The 17,913-nt window shown below is 36.3% G+C and overlaps 1 long non-coding RNA gene across 1 annotated transcript; it reads left to right on the top strand.

The window, feature by feature from the left end:
- Nucleotides 1–238: 238 nt before the first annotated feature.
- Nucleotides 239–2,379, top strand: LOC131173258 (uncharacterized). The gene is made up of 2 exons (XR_009143512.1): nucleotides 239–1,437; nucleotides 2,134–2,379. It is a non-coding gene; the product is annotated as an uncharacterized LOC131173258 (long non-coding RNA).
- Nucleotides 2,380–17,913: the final 15,534 nt, after the last annotated feature.

Below are 17,913 nucleotides of genomic sequence, written 5' to 3' on the forward strand. Positions count from 1 at the left end.
ATGGTTCCGATTTAAGTTAATCCAACATTTTTTTTCCCATTTAAAGAAATAAGTTGGTTCGAATCGAAATTAAATAAAAAATATTTTGTTCGGTTGAATGTGGTTAAAGGAGATGGCTCCAATTTGATTTAAGCTTGTGAATCATTAATCAGTTTCAATTATATTTCAAGCCCAACTCAGGCTGTGGTGGCGTCTGCCAGCAATCCAACATGACACAACCATCATCAGGTCATCTCTCTCTCTCTCTCTCTCTTCTGCATGCATTCTATACCTTATTTATCTATGGGTGACGTATTAATGCATATATTATATGCCTTACACAACAGATCATGTGCCTTAAACTGTGTCTAAGGAGTTACCACAAAGAATATGCTCATCTTTAGCCTTAGGGTGTGTTGATTGTGAAATTAATTTTAAGGATTTGGATTTAAGCTTTGCTTAAAGTTTCTATGTATCTTTTCTTGAAAATGGAGATGTAATTCATAATTGTGATGGGAGAATGTTTAATTTTATTTTGGATGGAAGATTGAAGCTTTAAAAGAAAATAAGAAGAAATGAAAAAGGAAAGAAGAAGAAGATGAAAAAGAAGAGAGGGGTAGAGATCGTTACCTATAGCTTTTCGCTCAATTTCTCAGTAATCAAATTACTAAGCAAAGTTGAGTCACTAAATCTGCAGAAAATCTGGAAATTTGTAAAATGACCATATAAACAGTAAAATTTGCAAGGTTATAACTCTCTCTAGAAAACTCTAATTTAGGTGATTCTTGAACCGATAGAAACTTAAAACATAATACAATATTTCGTATGAACAACTTGAAGCCTAATTTCGAACTTAACCCAACCAAATTGCTGAGTAAAGTTGAGTTAATAAATCTATCAGAGCAGTGAACACTAACGTAAATAGTAAATTTTAAACAGCCATAACTCTCTATAGAACTCTTCGATTTAGGTGATTCTTGAACCAATGAAAATTTAAAATATAGTAGAAAATTTCATATGAAGAACTTGGAGCCAAATTATGAACTTAACCCAATCAAATTGTTAGCCAAAGTTAAGTCACCAAAGCTACCACAATCAGCCTCACGTGAATAGTAAAATTCATTTGACTATAATTTTGGCTACACAACTTCAAATGAGGTGATTTAAAAAGAGAAATAAAGATGAGACCTAGAGGGACAATTGTCATGAAGGACTCCTCATCAACGTATGATTGAAACTAGGTAAAAATTGGGTTCAAAGTTTAATGTACTAGGTTGCCAGAAAATCAAAACTCTTTGAAATTTGCAAAGCTAACTTGGGATGCATTAGACATTCATGTAATGAGTTTTTGGCAGCAATTGAGATGAGTGTTGAGGTATTCTATTTGCATATTTTCAGTAGAGAAGGAGGTTAGGACGAACAATGAGAAGTAAGTAAAGATAAAGGAGTTCATTGAAGGTTTGTGCACAACTAACATTTTCTTTGTTTTTAAACTTGTAAATTGTTTGGAATGTGTTTATTTGACTGAGTTTGCTTTGAACAAGTTTATTTTGACTGAAATATAGTTTTTCTCTTGCATTTGAGAAATTTGAGTGTTGCCACCTTTATATGGATATTATGATGAATTTAAATGTGTTTATTGGTTTATAAATATGATTGTTGAGCGGGAAATTTTTGGAAACTGTTTTGAAACTACAGTTAGCATGACAGTCTCTTTCGAAACTCCCCAGTAGTAATGGCTACTTGGGGTTGATAATTGATATTGATTATGTCTCCCATTAATAATGGTTAGTGGGGTAAGTCTACATGATTACTCATTAGCTAGCTAGCCCTTCCCTCATTAATAACGGTTAGTGAGGTTGAGATTGCTTTGTCGTGGTGTACAACACAGCACTAATCGTGAAATTTTGTGTCATGGCCTAAACTGTATGTTGATGTTGGCAACACTAATACTTTGTGAATTGTGATTTCTCATTTGAAATGTTATTCCAATAAATGGCTCTTATGGACTTAGAACTATTGTGAAGTTTTCATGCTTAAGAAAAATGTGATTTATTATGATTTGATAAGTTGTATTTTACTTTAAGTTTTAAAGTTATTAGTTGTGCACCACTGAGTGATATACTAAGTGATAGCTTCTTTATGCTATCGCAGCTAAGGAAAAGGAGAAGGCTGTCGAGTGAGAGACTTGGAAGCATCATTTTGGTATTGATTGTGGGTATTTACGTTAGGTATACCCTTGTGATTCCTTTGGATGTATTTTGTACCTATATGTATGGATGTACGGACATTGAGCAGTTTGTATTAAAAAGCATTTCATTACTAAAGTATTTTGAGTTTTTAACTATTTATATTTTATTTGAAAACTTATGGAAATGTAACTTTGCAATATTCAATCTATTATTATTTCCAATGAATGTTTACATTGAATTTTAACTATTCCCATGAAATTTTCTGCCAAAGAATTGATAAGATCAAAAGCTATAATTTGCTTAAAATCCCTTGTAGCATAATTAATGGATTATCAATAGATGTAGTTCGGTAATTTATTAGGTATGCTATGGGAACATGTCATGTCTTACAAGGGAATAGGTGTAACAGTCGCACATGGGCCCCATGCAACACCTTGATTGATAGCAGTAAGTCTCACCTAAAATGTGTTTTCGTATTTTTAAAAATTTCTAAAAATTATCCTTAGCAACTTTAATTCTTGGATTAAGGTGAAATTCTTAGTAGATTGAGCTTTGTAAATTATTTTGATGAAAGTTTCTTACTTTTCACATTGAACCTATAACGCCCTAACTTTAGGTAGTCCGTACATTCTACTGTTCCTGTGACTAACATATGTTCGGACAGTTAGAATATCTGGAACCAGACTTAAACTAAAGTGAGGAGCCATAAATAACCTAAATAATGACTTTGTAAATTTAGGAAAAATTAAATAAATGAAATGCAAAGAGATTAAAGGAGCCGAGGCTCCGGCGATGGGTAACCCTAACGGGAAGCGACTGAGAATACAGTTGTCAATCTCAGACCCATGGGAAAACCTATGAAATAAATATTTGGGACTTAATTGAAGGATTAATGAGGTTTAATGACAATAAAAGCATCATGGGAATGCAAGAAAAAAATTATGCTAACCGGTAAGGACAATTGTGATGTCATGAACACAATGAAGGGCATTTTGGTCATTTCACCCTCAGAGTTAATTTTTGACCAACATGTTAATTTAATTAAGTGAGATTTATATAATAAATTATGAAGAAATATTGATAAAAATTTACATGAAAATGAGTAGAGAAAAGAAGAAAAGAAAATAAAAAAATGAAATTTAATCCTAATTATGACATATGCATGATGTCATAATGATGCAATTAAAATCTCTAACCAATTAAAAAGAGACAACCACTTATAAAAGGGATAAAAGAAATTAAATTAAACAAAATTGAATCATTTTCTTCCTTGGAACACATGGCCGAACCACCATTTTAAGAGCTCTCCTCCATTTCTCTTCATTCTTACTTGAAATTCCATGGAATCTCACAACAAAACCCCTAATCCCCAGCACAAAAATTAGTTATTAGGTCTTGGAGAAGTGTTTGGCAGCTAAGAATTTGAAAGAAAGTAATGTTTGGAAAGCCTTGGAAGATTGACCAACTAAGGTTAGTGCTAAACTCTTGCTCCTTCTTCTTCTAATGGTAAAAATGAAGTGATTTACAATAAAATTACATGATAAATGATGAAATTGATGGATGTATGCTTGACAAGAATTTTGGCCAGCTTTTTTAGGAGTAGGATTTGAAGTGTTGATTGCAAATAAACTTGATAAATTGCTTGAGTATGATGATAAGTATGATTAGTGTGCTTAATTAGTATGTGCCGTATGAATCTTGAATTGAGAGTTAGGGTTTTATGGAGAAAATTGGGGTTTTGTTAAATTGTTATTGAAGTGATGTTGTTAAGGTCAATTAATGACCATTTGATGTGGTTTGACCTTAAAATGGAGTTCGTTTTCGAGTTGAAATGCTAAAAGAAGAAGTGATCCTTTATGTTGGAATTCTGGACTTTGAGTCCAGTAGGTTTAGGCAGTCATAAGTAGAGTTATATAGCTTCAATTGGTGTAGAGCCAATTGGAGGTAAAACTTAGGATATAATGCCACATTTGTTAGGAAGAGACCCTACCCAGAAACCTAACACAAAGTGACCTAATATTAGATTGAATCCGGGTAACTATATGCTGGACTTGAAAAAATGACCATATGAACAGTGAATGTTCAAATGGGCATAACTCATTATAGAGAGGTCCAAATAACCTGATTCTTAAACTCATGGAAAAATTAGACATAGTAGAACATTTTTCATGGAGATCAGGAACCCTAATTCTGACCCTAACCAAATAAAATTGCTAACCAAATTTAGCTCAACAAAGCTGCCAAAACCAAACTGATAAGAAAATACTGGACATAGACCAATCCGATCAGTTGTGATAAAAATACCATAACTTGGACTAAAAAACTCCATGTGGGATGATTCAAAAAGGGAATTAAAGTTAAAACATTAAGTAATAACTTTGATGAAGAAAGGTTGGCCGAATTTCTAATGTAGATTGGCCTAATGTAACAGTGAACTTAGGTTACAAAATCTGAAATTTTTGAAATACTTTTAGAATGACTTGAATTATGGTTGGCAATTAATGCCAACAACTTAATGAAAAAAAATGTGGGATGAACATGAATTTGGAACTTATGTTCCTATTATATATGACATAACCAAAAATTTAGCATGAATTGTGACATCCCTTACCCGTCTACAGTGTAGCTGAGCAAGATATGTCACACTGTGTGCCGGAGCACCATATCTTATTTTATTACAATTTACCCTTTCTTAATTTGTTTATTTATTTATTTATTTATCACTAAGTGAAATTTAGGTCATTTAATTTATTTATTAAAATTATGAATTAATTTAAGGTTTCGAAAATTTTATCAAAAATTCGGTAGAGTGCCGGCTAAAAATGGAGAAAACAGTTCTTTGAAACTTGTGAAAAACACACCCACATTTTCATTCATTCCCAAACTCCAAATAATTTCATCACAAAGTCATCACAATTCATCAAATCTCAACACTTCTCAACATTTCAAACTCAAAAATTCAATTTCATTCCATGCATGAATAATTACATACTCATATTTACAAAGAAATGTTCAAATTCATTAACTCATAATATGTACAATAATTATAGAAGTTTATCATTTACATGACAAAATGTAGATCTAATACAAAATATAAAATACAAAATGAAGCCTAGCAATCCTACCAAATGCATTGCTAGTCGAGGTACCACAAAATGCAAAATGCAGATCCAAGTCTGATTCCCAGTCTACGGTCTACTGAGCTCGCGCTCCGTATCTCTAGTACCTACGCGATGGAAAATCCAATGCGCTAAGCATTTTTACTTAGTGGTGCCATAATAGAAGAAAATATAATATACAAATAAAAGTAAAAATTCCTAGTTTTTGTGCTTATAAGAAAATAAATAATTACTAAATTATTATTTAGTTGAAGGCTAATTACATCTCATGATATTAACTCTTCCTAGCATTTTATTAATTGTTCTCATGATGATTTTGAGTCTCTTTTTATTGAAATCATTCTTGTTCTTTATCTTGATATTTAATTTCCTTACTTCCTTTAATAATCAATTCAATTACATTTATACTTTTTCATGCCCAAGTAACCTATACAAATTGACCAGACTGGATAAACGAGTAAACTAGTACTGGGTACCAAGTACCTCGGGACATCACACCATCAGTCACAATGTGTCTCCCGGTGTGCAACAGAACAGCTGATAAGCCGTCATAGAAATCAGGCACAAGGCCAAGTATCACAATAGTTTTAGAATAGCTAAAAGCCATAAAATCACAGAATAGCCACATAAGGCATAAATCACAGAATGGCATGATGCCATATGCAGTACTGCTATCAGAACTCTATTGGCATGCCAACCTATCCAAACCAATCACATTAGGCCTACTAGGGCATATTACAATTTTAAATATGAAATTCTTTGTAATTGAAGTTCGATAGTTACTATTCATCGCATTAGTCAACTAAAATATTGACTTTTTCATAGACAATAGTTATATTAGTCATAATATCACCAATATACCACATTTTGTATTCTAAAATTTTTGGCATTGGTTGCTAATACCATTTCAAAGCTTATTGTTTATTATTTAAAATTTTTAGATTTCATGCCTTAAGTTTACTGTTCCATTGCTCATTGCTACAGTAGAAATTTGATAAAATTCTCTTCATGAAAGTTGTTCCTTTATGTGTCTTCTTTAATTCTCTTTTTGAATCACTCCATTTGGAGTTTTCTTGCTCAAGATATGCTAATTTTAGCAAGGCTGGCCGGATTGGTATCTACCTAGAATTTCTAGGCAGAATCTCATTCTGGCAGCTTTGGTGTCCTGATTTTGGTGGGCAATTTCATTAAGTTCTACTCAGAATTTAGAGTTGTGTTCTTCATAAAAGTTGTCCTAAATTGTCTTAGCTTTCCATTGATATAAATATCAGGTCAATTGGACTTTTCTACACTGAGTTATCACTAAATGAATAAATACTGTTTATTTGGTCATTTTCCCAGGGCAGAATGTGTACTACCCGAATTAGGTCAATTTTTAGGTCATTCTATTGTGGTTTTCTGGGCATGGTTTCTTCACAAAAAATGTTGCATTATGTGTGAAGTTTCACCTCCAATTGGCCTTGCACCAATTGGAGCTACATAAATGCTGTCCAAAGACACTGGACTCCAATGGTCCAGAATTGATCACATGGGGTAGCCTTACCAATTCACAATCCCATGTCACAATTTGCCTCATTTTATGGTCAAACAACTTCAAATAGTCATTAATTTACCTTAATAATGTCAATTCAGTAACAATTTAACAAAACCCACAAATTTCCACAAAAAACCTAACTTCAATTTCCAATTCATGGCATACACACACCAAACTCATACCAAATCACTTTATTCATCATCTATAATCATCAATAACATAATTAAGCCATTTAATTTCATCAAAAACCAACATCCTTAAACTTTCTCATGGCTATCGAAAATGGGGAGTTGCCCTAACATGCACATATTTGTTCAATTTCTCAATTTCCTAGCATAATTCATGAGACTAACACAAAATCTAAAGAAAAGAAGAAGGACTAGGCACTAATCCTTGTGTGAGCAATTCCCTAGCTTACAAAACTTCTTGATTTTTCTTTCTTTTTGCTACCTCAAGCCTGCTCTAGTTGCAAGGATAAATTTTAATGAAGGGAATAAGTGGATTTATGGTGAAATTGAGTGGGATTTGAAGCTTTGTTAGAAGATCAATGGAGGAAGAGGGAAGAGAGGGTCATGGCTGGATGAGGAAGAAGAAACTAGAAACTAGTTTCTTAATTTGACTCATTTTTCCCTTTTTAAAGAATTTTAATTGTGTTGTTGAATGGTGATTGGTGGAAGACATTTTAATGACATCATAATGATGTCATAATGAGAATTTTAGATCATTTTCATTTCTTTTCTTTTCTATTCATTTTTAATGTAATTTTTAGCAATATTTATTCATACTTTATGTCATATAATTTATTTACTTAATTAGACAAGTTAGCCAAAAATCATCTCTGAAGGTGAAATGACCAAAATGCCCTTTATTTAACATGTTGAACTAAAATTGTCTATACAGATCTAAAAATTTCTCTGACCATTTTCTTGGCATTTTAATGCCATCAAAACCTCAATGACTTTTCTCTAGAGTCCCAAAAATTATTTCATGGAATTTCCCTTGGGTTTAGGACTATTAGCTGTAAAGACAGCAACTTTCCGTTAGGTCCCCCATCGCTAGGGCATCAGCTCATCTAACTTGGTTGTGTTTTATTTCTAAAATTTTTCCTTAATTTTTCTTGGTATTTTTTGAGTTATTTATGACTCCTCACTCTAGTCTAAATACAATTTCAGACATTTTAGCTGTTTGGACGGACCTTGGTCACAAGAACAGTAGAACGTACGGTCAGGCTAAAGTGAGGGTGTTACAACTCTTTCCCTCTAATTTAAATTTTATCCTCGAAATTTACTTGACTTAAGTAATCAAGGAGCTGCTACCTCCTTGTTTTTTCACTTCCTTGTATTGCCTCATCAATGTCTAGTTTTGGCTCCTCTCTAGCGTCCATGGCATATACCCATGGTGCCAACTTGACTTCAAGCCTTTTGATTGTCTCAGAAACAACCTTCTGTGAAATATCAGCCATCTCATCTCTACTAGGTCTTCTACCCCTTTGTATTGTGGGGACAGATCTATTAGTTTGTGCTAGAGCTGTCAAATCACTCCTCTGAGGGCAATCTCTTATGAAATGATCCGTAGTCCCACACTTGAAACACTTTCCAGTTAACAGTCGACACTCCCCTCTGTGTCTCCTACTACAGTGCGTACATTTAGGCACTGGGGCTGATCCCCTTGTTACTATGCCCGGGGAGCTAGCTACAAATATTCCATCCTAGCCTCTCTTGCTCTGTGTCTGGTCCTATGAACCCTTTAACTTTTTACTATCAGTCGGTATACTTGACTGCCCTAATCTAAATTTGCCTATCTTTCCTGCTCTGTTCACTTACTCTAACCCTTTCTACTTTCAGTGCGGCTTCAACCAATTTTGTAAAATCTGAAATCCCCAAAGCTGTTATCATAATTTTGATATTATCATTTAGCCCCGCTTTGAACCTTCTGCACCTCTCTACTTCTGTGGGGACTATCTCCCTCCCATATCTACTCAGTCTCATAAATTCTCTCTCATATTCTACTACGGTCAGCTGTCTCTGCCTCAAACTAATGAAATCTCTTCTTTTATCTTCTAGATACACACTCCTAATGTACTTCTTCCTGAACTCCATAAGGAAGAACTCCCAAGTTATTTGCTATGGGGGCACCTCACTAGATACTGTGTCCCACCACTGATAGGCATCATCTTGGAGCAGGGACACAGCACCCTCCAGGTTCTGCTTTGGGGTGCAATGAAGTTGTTTCAATACCCGTATGGTTTTGTCTAACCAATTCTCAGCTGCCACTGGGTCATCTTCCTTCTTACCCACGAAATCCATAGCCCCAAATTTTTTGAGCTTTTCTAAATGTGACTTCTACTGTAGAGGTGGTGGCGGTGGCATAACCCCGGCCATCTGTCTAAAAAACTCGGTCATTTGCTAAAAAATTGTGACACCCCTTACCCGTCTACAGTGTAGCTGAGCAAGATATGCCACACAGTGTATCGGAACACCATATTTTATCTCAATTATTTTTATCCTTCCTTAATTTATTTCTTCATGGTTATGAAGTGCAATTTGTGAAATTTAACTCATTTAAGTCATTTATAGAAATTATAAATTCATTTGAAGTTCTGAAAATTTTATAGAAAATCCGACAGAGTGCCAGCTAAAAATGGAGAAAACAGTTCTTCGAAACCTGTGAAAAACACTCCCAAATATTCATCCATATTCTCAAACTCCAATAACCATCAACATGCTCTCAACAATTTTCAACATTCACAACCATCTCAAGTTTTCAACATAAATCCACAATTTCATTTAGGTCCAAAATCAAATTTAATTTCATGAAGATATTCTCAAACCATATAACTAACGAAATTTTACAAAATATGTACATTAACATATGATTAATAAATTTACTATTTACATGAGTTCATAATCTACAAATCACAAACTACTACCCATTACAAAATGCAAAAACAAAATTCCAAAATGGACCTAAAGGTCCTACCACTGATGCATTGCAGATGAGAGGTGACTCTGACTCTATGCAGATCTGTGACCTCACCCAGTCTGTGGTCTGCTGGGCTCTTTGTCTGTCTCTTCAGAACCTACGCATGGCAAAAAGCGACGCGCTAAGCAATAATGCTTAGTGGTGCCAATAATAAAATAAAAGAACTGAAAGAAAATAAATATGCAGTGTGTATATTGATATCTCATGCAGACAACTTTTTGGTAATTATTTGTAGTCTATTTATTTGGCACTTGTTATATCAATGATTTCATTAAATTTATCAACTTCCATTTTCAGTTGCCTAAGTAACCTATACTGGATGACTGGACTAGATAAACAGGTAAACTGGCACTCAGTACCAAGTACCTCGGGCCGTCACACCATCGGTCACATATGTATCTCCCGGTGTGCAACAGAACAGCTAATAAGTTGTAATAATTATTAGGCACAAGGCCAAGTATCACCATAATTTCAGAATGGCTAAAAGCCATAAAATCACAGAATGGCATAATTCCATGTGCAGTACTGCTAACTGAACCCTATTGGCATGCGAACCTATCCAAACCAATCTTACTAGGTGTACTAGGGCACATTTTCAAGTTTTTGATAGAATTTTTCATGCTTTACATGTAAGGTTACTTTTCATTTTACTATTTAGGTCAAATTATTGACTTTTCAATGCATAATATCTACATAAGTTCTAATCACATAAATTTACCACATTTTGGTTTTCAAAAGTGTTGGCATTAGTTGCCAATCCATACTTCTAACTAATGGTGAATAAATAAGAAATTTTAGTTTTGGGTGCTAGAGTTCACAGTTCCATTAGGCCATTCTACAGTGAGAATTTGGCCAAATGTTCTTCATCAAAGTTGTTCTTTATTGTGTCTAGTTACATTTCTTTTTCTGAGTCACTCCATTTGGAGTTTTGTAGCTGAAGTTATGGCCTAAACACCATAACTGGCCGGATTGTAATTTTTCCAGATTTTTTGGGCAGAATCAATTCTGTAGTTTTTGTACACTAATTGCAGGTCAGTTTTTGGACATGTTATGGTCAAAATTTGGGTTTATTTTCTTCATGAAAGTTGTAGGACTATGTCTCAGATTTCCACTGGTAAAAATTCAGGTCAATTGGACCTTTCTACACTGACTTATGACCAAATGAATGAACACTATTTATTTGATTATTTTCCAGGGACTGCTTATTGGTCACCCAGATTAGGTCAATTTTTAGAGTTAGGTTAGTTTTCTGGGATAGGTTCCTCCATCAAAATTGTTGTATTTTGTGTCTAGTTTGACCTCCAATTGGCCTTGCACCAATTGGAGTTACCTAGCTTGAGTTATGACCCCAAGAGCACACTGGACTCAAAGGGTCCAAAATGCACACTTAAGGTAGTCTCATTCTTTACATTAGTTAATGTCACCAATCACTCCATTTCCAATTCAAACTACACCAAATGGTCACTACATGACCATTACAACATCATTTTGTGTTCACTTGCATCTACTCCCATATTTGAGTTTCAAACCCTAACCCTAAAATTCCAAAGTTTCATTTTCTTGCACTAAACTCATAAACTAATATTTTGAATGATATAATCATATTAAGGGAAGCCTATTCACACATTTAATCCAAAGAAATCATTAACACATAACAAGTCCTTGGCTGTAAAAAAAATAGGGTGACACTATAACATGCTTATTCTTAAAGAAATTACACATATCCTAGCTCAAATTTTCATTCTAACAAGAATTTAAAGGAAAGAGTCAAGGAATTGGACACTAACCTTATTTGAGTCCCAACTTGAGCTTGTAATTCCTCAATATTTTTCCTTCTAATGGCTGCCCCAATCTTGATCTAGTGATAAGGGTAAATTTTAATGGAGGATGAGATTTATGGTGGAATTTAGTGGAGTCTGGAGCTTAGTGGAGCTTTCATGGAGTTTTCTTTCCTCTCTCTCTCTCTCTACGTTATGGCTGCCCAAAGGTTGAAGATAGCTGTTTAGTTCTTTAATTTTTATCTCCTTTTATTCATGTTTAAGTAGTTTATAATGATGTGTCAAAATTTGGTTGGGTGAAAATATTTTAATTGCATCATGCTTGTGTCATAAATATGACTTTTATTTCATTTTCTTTTCTTTTCTTTTCTTTTCTACTCATTTTTAATTTAATTTTTAGCAATATTTATTCACATTTATATCATAATAATTATTTACTTAACTGGACAAGTCGGCCAAAAATCATCTCTGAAGACGAAATGACCAAAATGCCCTCCATTTGGCTTATTGAGCCAAAATCGTCTGTACCGATCTAAAAGTTTTTCTAAGCATTTTCTTGGCATTCTAATGCCATAGAAACCTCAATGACTCTTCTCTGGAGTCCAAAAAATTATTTTATGAATTTTCTCCTGGGTTTAGGGCTCCTAGTTGCGAGGACCGCAACTTCCCACTGGGTTACCTATTACTAGGGCACCGGCTCATTTAACTTGGTTGTATTTTATTTCTAAATTTTTTTTTCTTAATTTTGCTTATTAATATTTGAATTATTTATGATTCCTCACTCTAGTCTAAATATTTTTCTGGATGTTCTAGCTGTCCAGACCAACACCGATCACCTGAACAGTAGAATGTACTGAATTGTTACAGTGAGGGTGTTATAACTCTTTCCCTCTAATTTAAATTTTGTCCTCGAAATTTACCTGATGCAAATAGTTGAGGGAATTTTTGCCTCATTGTCTCTTCACTTTCTCAAGTTGCCTCCTCGGTGTTGTGGTGCCTCTAAAGAACTTTCACTAGTGAAATATGCTTATTCCTCAACTCTTTTACTTCCCGAGCCAAGATTCGTATGGGTTCTTCTTCATATGTCAAATCCGGTTGTACTTCAATTTCTTCCATGCAGATGACATGTGAAGGATCTGAGCAGTATCTTCTTAGCATAGATATGTGGAACACATTGTGAATCTTGTCTAGCTCTAGTGGTAAAGCTAGCCTGTAGGCCACTGGACCCACACATTCAATGACTTCATATGGGCCAATGAACCTAGGGCTTAACTTACCTTTTCTTCCAAACCTCAGTACTTTTTTCCATGGTGACACCTTGAGGAAAACCGTGTCGCCAATTGCATATTCTATTTCTTTTCTCTTCAGGTAGGCATAGGATTTCTGTCTGTCAGAGGCAACCTTCAGATTGGCTTTGATTAATTTTACCATCTCCTCAGTCTGTTTCACTAGGTCTGGCCCTACTAGTTTATCTTCGCCCAATTCAGTCCAAAACACTGGAGTTCTACATTTCCTCCCATACAATGCTTCATACGGGGCCATTTGGATGCTAGCTTGGTAGCTATTGTAGTAGGCAAATTCTGCCAGTGGAAGGTATCTATCCCAACTTCCCTCAAACTCAATGACACAACTCCTCAGTATATCCTTAAGGACCTAACATATATTTCATGTTATTATTATCATTTCAGTTCGATATTTGTATTAGTTCAATTGGTTTTAATTGTTTACCTAGATTACTCTTTCTGATTGCTCATCCGTCTAAGGATGGAAAGCTGTGCTGAAGTGGAGTTGCGTAACCAAGGATTCATGCAACTTTTTCCAAAATCTCGATATAAATCTTGGGTCTCAATCAGATATGATGGAAAGTGGAATTCCATGCAGTCTAACTATCTCACTAATATACAATTCTGCTAACTTCTCCAGTGAGTAGTCAGTCCTAACTAGCAGAAAGTGTGCTGACTTCGTCAATCTATCTATTATCACCCATACTGCATCATGCTTCTTCTGGGTGAGAGGTAGACCACTTACAAAATCCATGGTGACCCTATCCCATTTCCATTCAGGTATGCGTATAGGTTGTAGCAAACCCGATGGAACTTGATGTTCTGCTTTGACTTGCTGACATGTCAAGCATTTAGTCACATAGTCAGCTATGTCTCTCTTCATACCAGGCCACCAATACTGAAGCTTCAGATCATGATACATTTTTGTACTTCTGGGTGCATAGCATAAACACTAGTGTGTGCCTCTTTTAGAATACTGGCTTTCAATTCCCCATCATCTGGTCACACACTATTCCTTTGTAGTACAGACACCCATCTGCTTTCACTTCATAGTCAGTTTCCTTCCCTTCTGAGATTTTACTCATAATCTCCATTAACTTCTCATCTACTTTCTGCCCATCTAAGATCTGCTGTAGCAGGTTTAGCCTCACTTGCAACTCAACCAAAATAGCTCCATCTCGAGCCAAGGATAGACGGGAATTCAATGACCTCAAGGCTGTGATGGATTTTCTGCTCAAAGCATTAGCAACTACATTTGCCTTCCCAGGATGGTAGTCAATCACACAATCATAGTCATTCAGGAACTGAACTCAATCCATCACCTCTGTCTAAGATTGAGCTCCTTCTGGGTTGGCAAATATTTCAGACTTTTGTGGTCTGTGTAAATGTAGCACTTTTCACCATACAAGTAGTGCCTCCATATCTTTAGTGCGAAGATAATTGTTGCAAGTTCCAGATAATGGGTAGGATAATTCTGTTCATGTGGCCTTAGCTGCCTGGAAGCATAGGCGACTGCCTTCCCCTCTTGAATCAATACACACCCTAACCCATTATGTGAGGCATCACTATAGACCACAAAGTCTTTCCCAGATACTGGCTGTGTTAACACAGGTGCCTCTATCAACATAGCTTTTAGCCTCTCAAAACTGGCTTGACATTTGTCATTCTAGTCAAATTTGACATCCTTGTGTAACAGCTTGGTCATTGGAGCAACTATTAAAGAAAATCCCTTAACAAATCTTCTATAATACCCAGTTAGCCCCAAGAAACTTCTGACCTCAGTTGTATTTCTGGGAGGCTTCCATTCCATCACTGCTTTTATTTTTTTGGGATCCACTATAATCCCATCAGCTGACACTATGTGTCCAAGGAATGCAATCTCACTTAACCAGAAGTCACACTTGGACAACTTAGCATATAGCTTCTTTTCTCTTAGGGTTTGCAGCACAATCCTCAAATGCTCATCGTGTTCTTCCTTGGTCTTGGAATACACTAAAATATCATCAATAAAGACTACTACGAACCAATCTAGGTATGGATGGAAGATACGATTCATAAGGTCCATGAATGCTGCTGGTGCATTTGTTAGGCCGAAGGGCATCACCAAGAACTCATAATGCCCATATCGGGTCTTGAATGCAGTCTTTGGTACATCTGCATCCTTCACCCTTAACTGATGATACCCTGATCTGAGATCAATTTTGGAAAATACTCCTGCTCCCTTCAACTAATCAAACAGATCATTAATTCTAGGCAATGGATACTTATTCTTCACAGTCACTTTATTCAACTGCCTGTAATCAATGCATAACCTCAAAGTCCCATCCTTCTTCTTTACAAACAGCACTAGAGCTCCCCATAGTGACACATTGGGGCGTATGAACCCCTTATCTAGTAACTCCTACAACTGGATTTTTAGCTCCTTTAACTCAGTAGGTGCCATCTTATAAGGAGCAATAGAGATTGGTGCTGTACCCGGCAGTATCTCAATAGCAAATTCGACTTCCCTTTTTGGTGGCAAGCCAGGCAATTTTTCAGGGAACACATCTGGGAAGTCTCTTACTGTGGGTATGTCATACAGTTCTGGCTTAGCCTGCCTAGTATCCACTGCATGTGCTAGGTAGGCTTCACAGCCTTTTTTCATCAGTTTTCTTACAACTATGGCTAAGATGACATTGGACAAGAAATCTATCCTTTCCCTCACAACTGTAATCTCATTACCCTCAGGAGTTTTCAAGGAAATCCTCTTCAATTTACAATCAACCATTGCCTGATGACGTGATAACCAGTCCATTCCTAAAATCACGCCAAACTCATGGAAAGGCAATTCAATCAGGTCTTCCAAGAATTCATACACTCTGGCCCAATGGATTAGTGACCAGAATGTCTTAGTCACTCTCCCCTACTAGTATCCCCCTTTCTATGGGTAGGTTGATGCAAATGTATGAATGAGTGGATCCCGGATCCACTAATGCATGCACAGATGTGTTGTAGAGGGAGAACGTACCCCTTATAACATCTGGGGCATCTTTCTCCTCCTGAGCTCTCATGGCATAGGCTCTAGCAGGTGCTCTGGCTTCTGGCCTCTTGACTGGCTCAGATGCAGGTCTCAGTGATGGACCAACTGCCTCAGATTTACCAAATTTCCTACTCCTTTAAGGTGCAGGGGCAGGTCTATCTGCTTCTGCTGGAGCAGCTGTGGCAATTTTGCGTGGACAGTTCTTTAACCGATGCTCTATCGAACCACACCTTAGATAGGCACCCGTCACTCTCCAACACTCCCCCTTATGCCACTTCAGGCAGTGTGGACAAGCAGAAGATTGCTGGGGCTGGTCCCCTGAACACCGTCCCTGGAGAGCTGCCCACTAATGGTGTGGACTAGCCTCTCCTAGGTGTGAACTGTGGCCTGGGCCCCTGGGACTGACCCTGACCTAGAGGCTGACCTGAACTTTGAGCAGGTGGACCTTTGAACTTCTTCCCAGGTGCAGGAGATGAGTTAGGCTGACCCGGGCCCCTCTTCTATTATCTCTCTCTCCTAATCTGCTCACTTATTCTGACTTTCTCAACTTTTACTGTAGCTTCCACTAACTTGGTGAAGTCTGTGATTCCCAAGGTAGTGATCATTATCTTTATGTTGTCATTTAGCCCCTCTTCAAATCTTTTACACCTTTTGGCCTCATTAGGGACTATCTCCCTTCCATAACGGCTTAGTTTAATAAATTCCTTTTCATACTCTGTCACTGTTAGCTGTCTCTGCCTCAGGTTAATAAATTCTCTTCTTCTCTCTTTTAGATATACACTACCCACATACTTCTTTTTGAACTCTGAGAGGAAGAAGTCCCAGGTTATTTGTTCTGGTTGCACTTCACTGGACTCTGTATCCTACTATTGATAGGCATCATCTTGCAGTAGAGATAAAACAACTTCTAAGTTTTGCTCTGGGGTGCAGTGAAGTTGTTTTAAAACTCTTCCCATTTTATTCAACCAGTTCTCAGCTACAACAAAATCATCTTTTCTCTTGCCAAAGAAATCTACTGCTCCAAATTTCTCAGTTTTTCCAGATGGGATTTCTACTGTAGAGGTGGTGGTGGTGGCATTACCCCTGCCATTTGTCTGAAAAACTCGGCCATTTGCTGGAACATGACTTGTGGAGGCTGAGCAGGCTCTGCTGGTGCTGGTGGAGCAGGTTCTCCCTGTAACATCCTCACTTTACGTAGTCTGTATGTTCCACTGTTCTGATGACTAATGCCTGCCCCGGTAAGTCGGAATGTATGGAACTACATTTAATTGACAGTGAGGAAGCATAAAATAATGAAATATGTAATGAGAAAAATTAAGAAAAAAATAAAAGAGATCAAATGTGACTAAGTTAAATGAGCCAAACCCGTAGCGATGGGTGACCGCATCGGAAAGTTATGGCGAGGACCGTTGATTAGCCTTGGATAGTGGGAAACTTGGGGAAATATTTTCGAGACCTAATTAAAGGTCTACTGAGGTGTAATTGACATTGGAAATGTCAAAGAAAAATTAATAAGTTAGTATAAACGAAAAATGAAAATTAAAGAAATCGGCAGTACAAGGAGTAAATCGGTGTTACCAAAAAAGTCTGAATTTGACCCGTAGAGGGGCATTTTGGTCAATTGACACCTAGAGTGGACTTTTGACCTAAATTTCCATTAAAAATAAGTGATATTATACTTTTAAAATGTCATGAAAAATAAGAATTGTAGTACATAATGTAAATAGTGGAAGTTGGTGGCAAATTGGCAAATTATGGAACTTGGAAATTAATTAATTATAAACTACACTTAGTGGAGCACTCACTACACATGAAGTGGACATATAAAAGGCCTTTGGACAGCAAATGAAGTCATCTTCAACCTCTCCAAAATCCAGCCGAAACCAACTCCATGAAGAACCTCCATGGATGTTCCAACCAAGCTCTCTCTCTCTTGATTCAACCCTCCATCTTTCAATATTTCTTCACTAAAGTTTGTCTACACACCATGGACAACATATAGATAGCAAAAAGGAGAGAAAATTCCA

Source organism: Hevea brasiliensis, chromosome 2 (genome assembly GCF_030052815.1).
Source record: "Hevea brasiliensis isolate MT/VB/25A 57/8 chromosome 2, ASM3005281v1, whole genome shotgun sequence".
Classification (NCBI taxonomy): domain Eukaryota; kingdom Viridiplantae; phylum Streptophyta; class Magnoliopsida; order Malpighiales; family Euphorbiaceae; genus Hevea; species Hevea brasiliensis.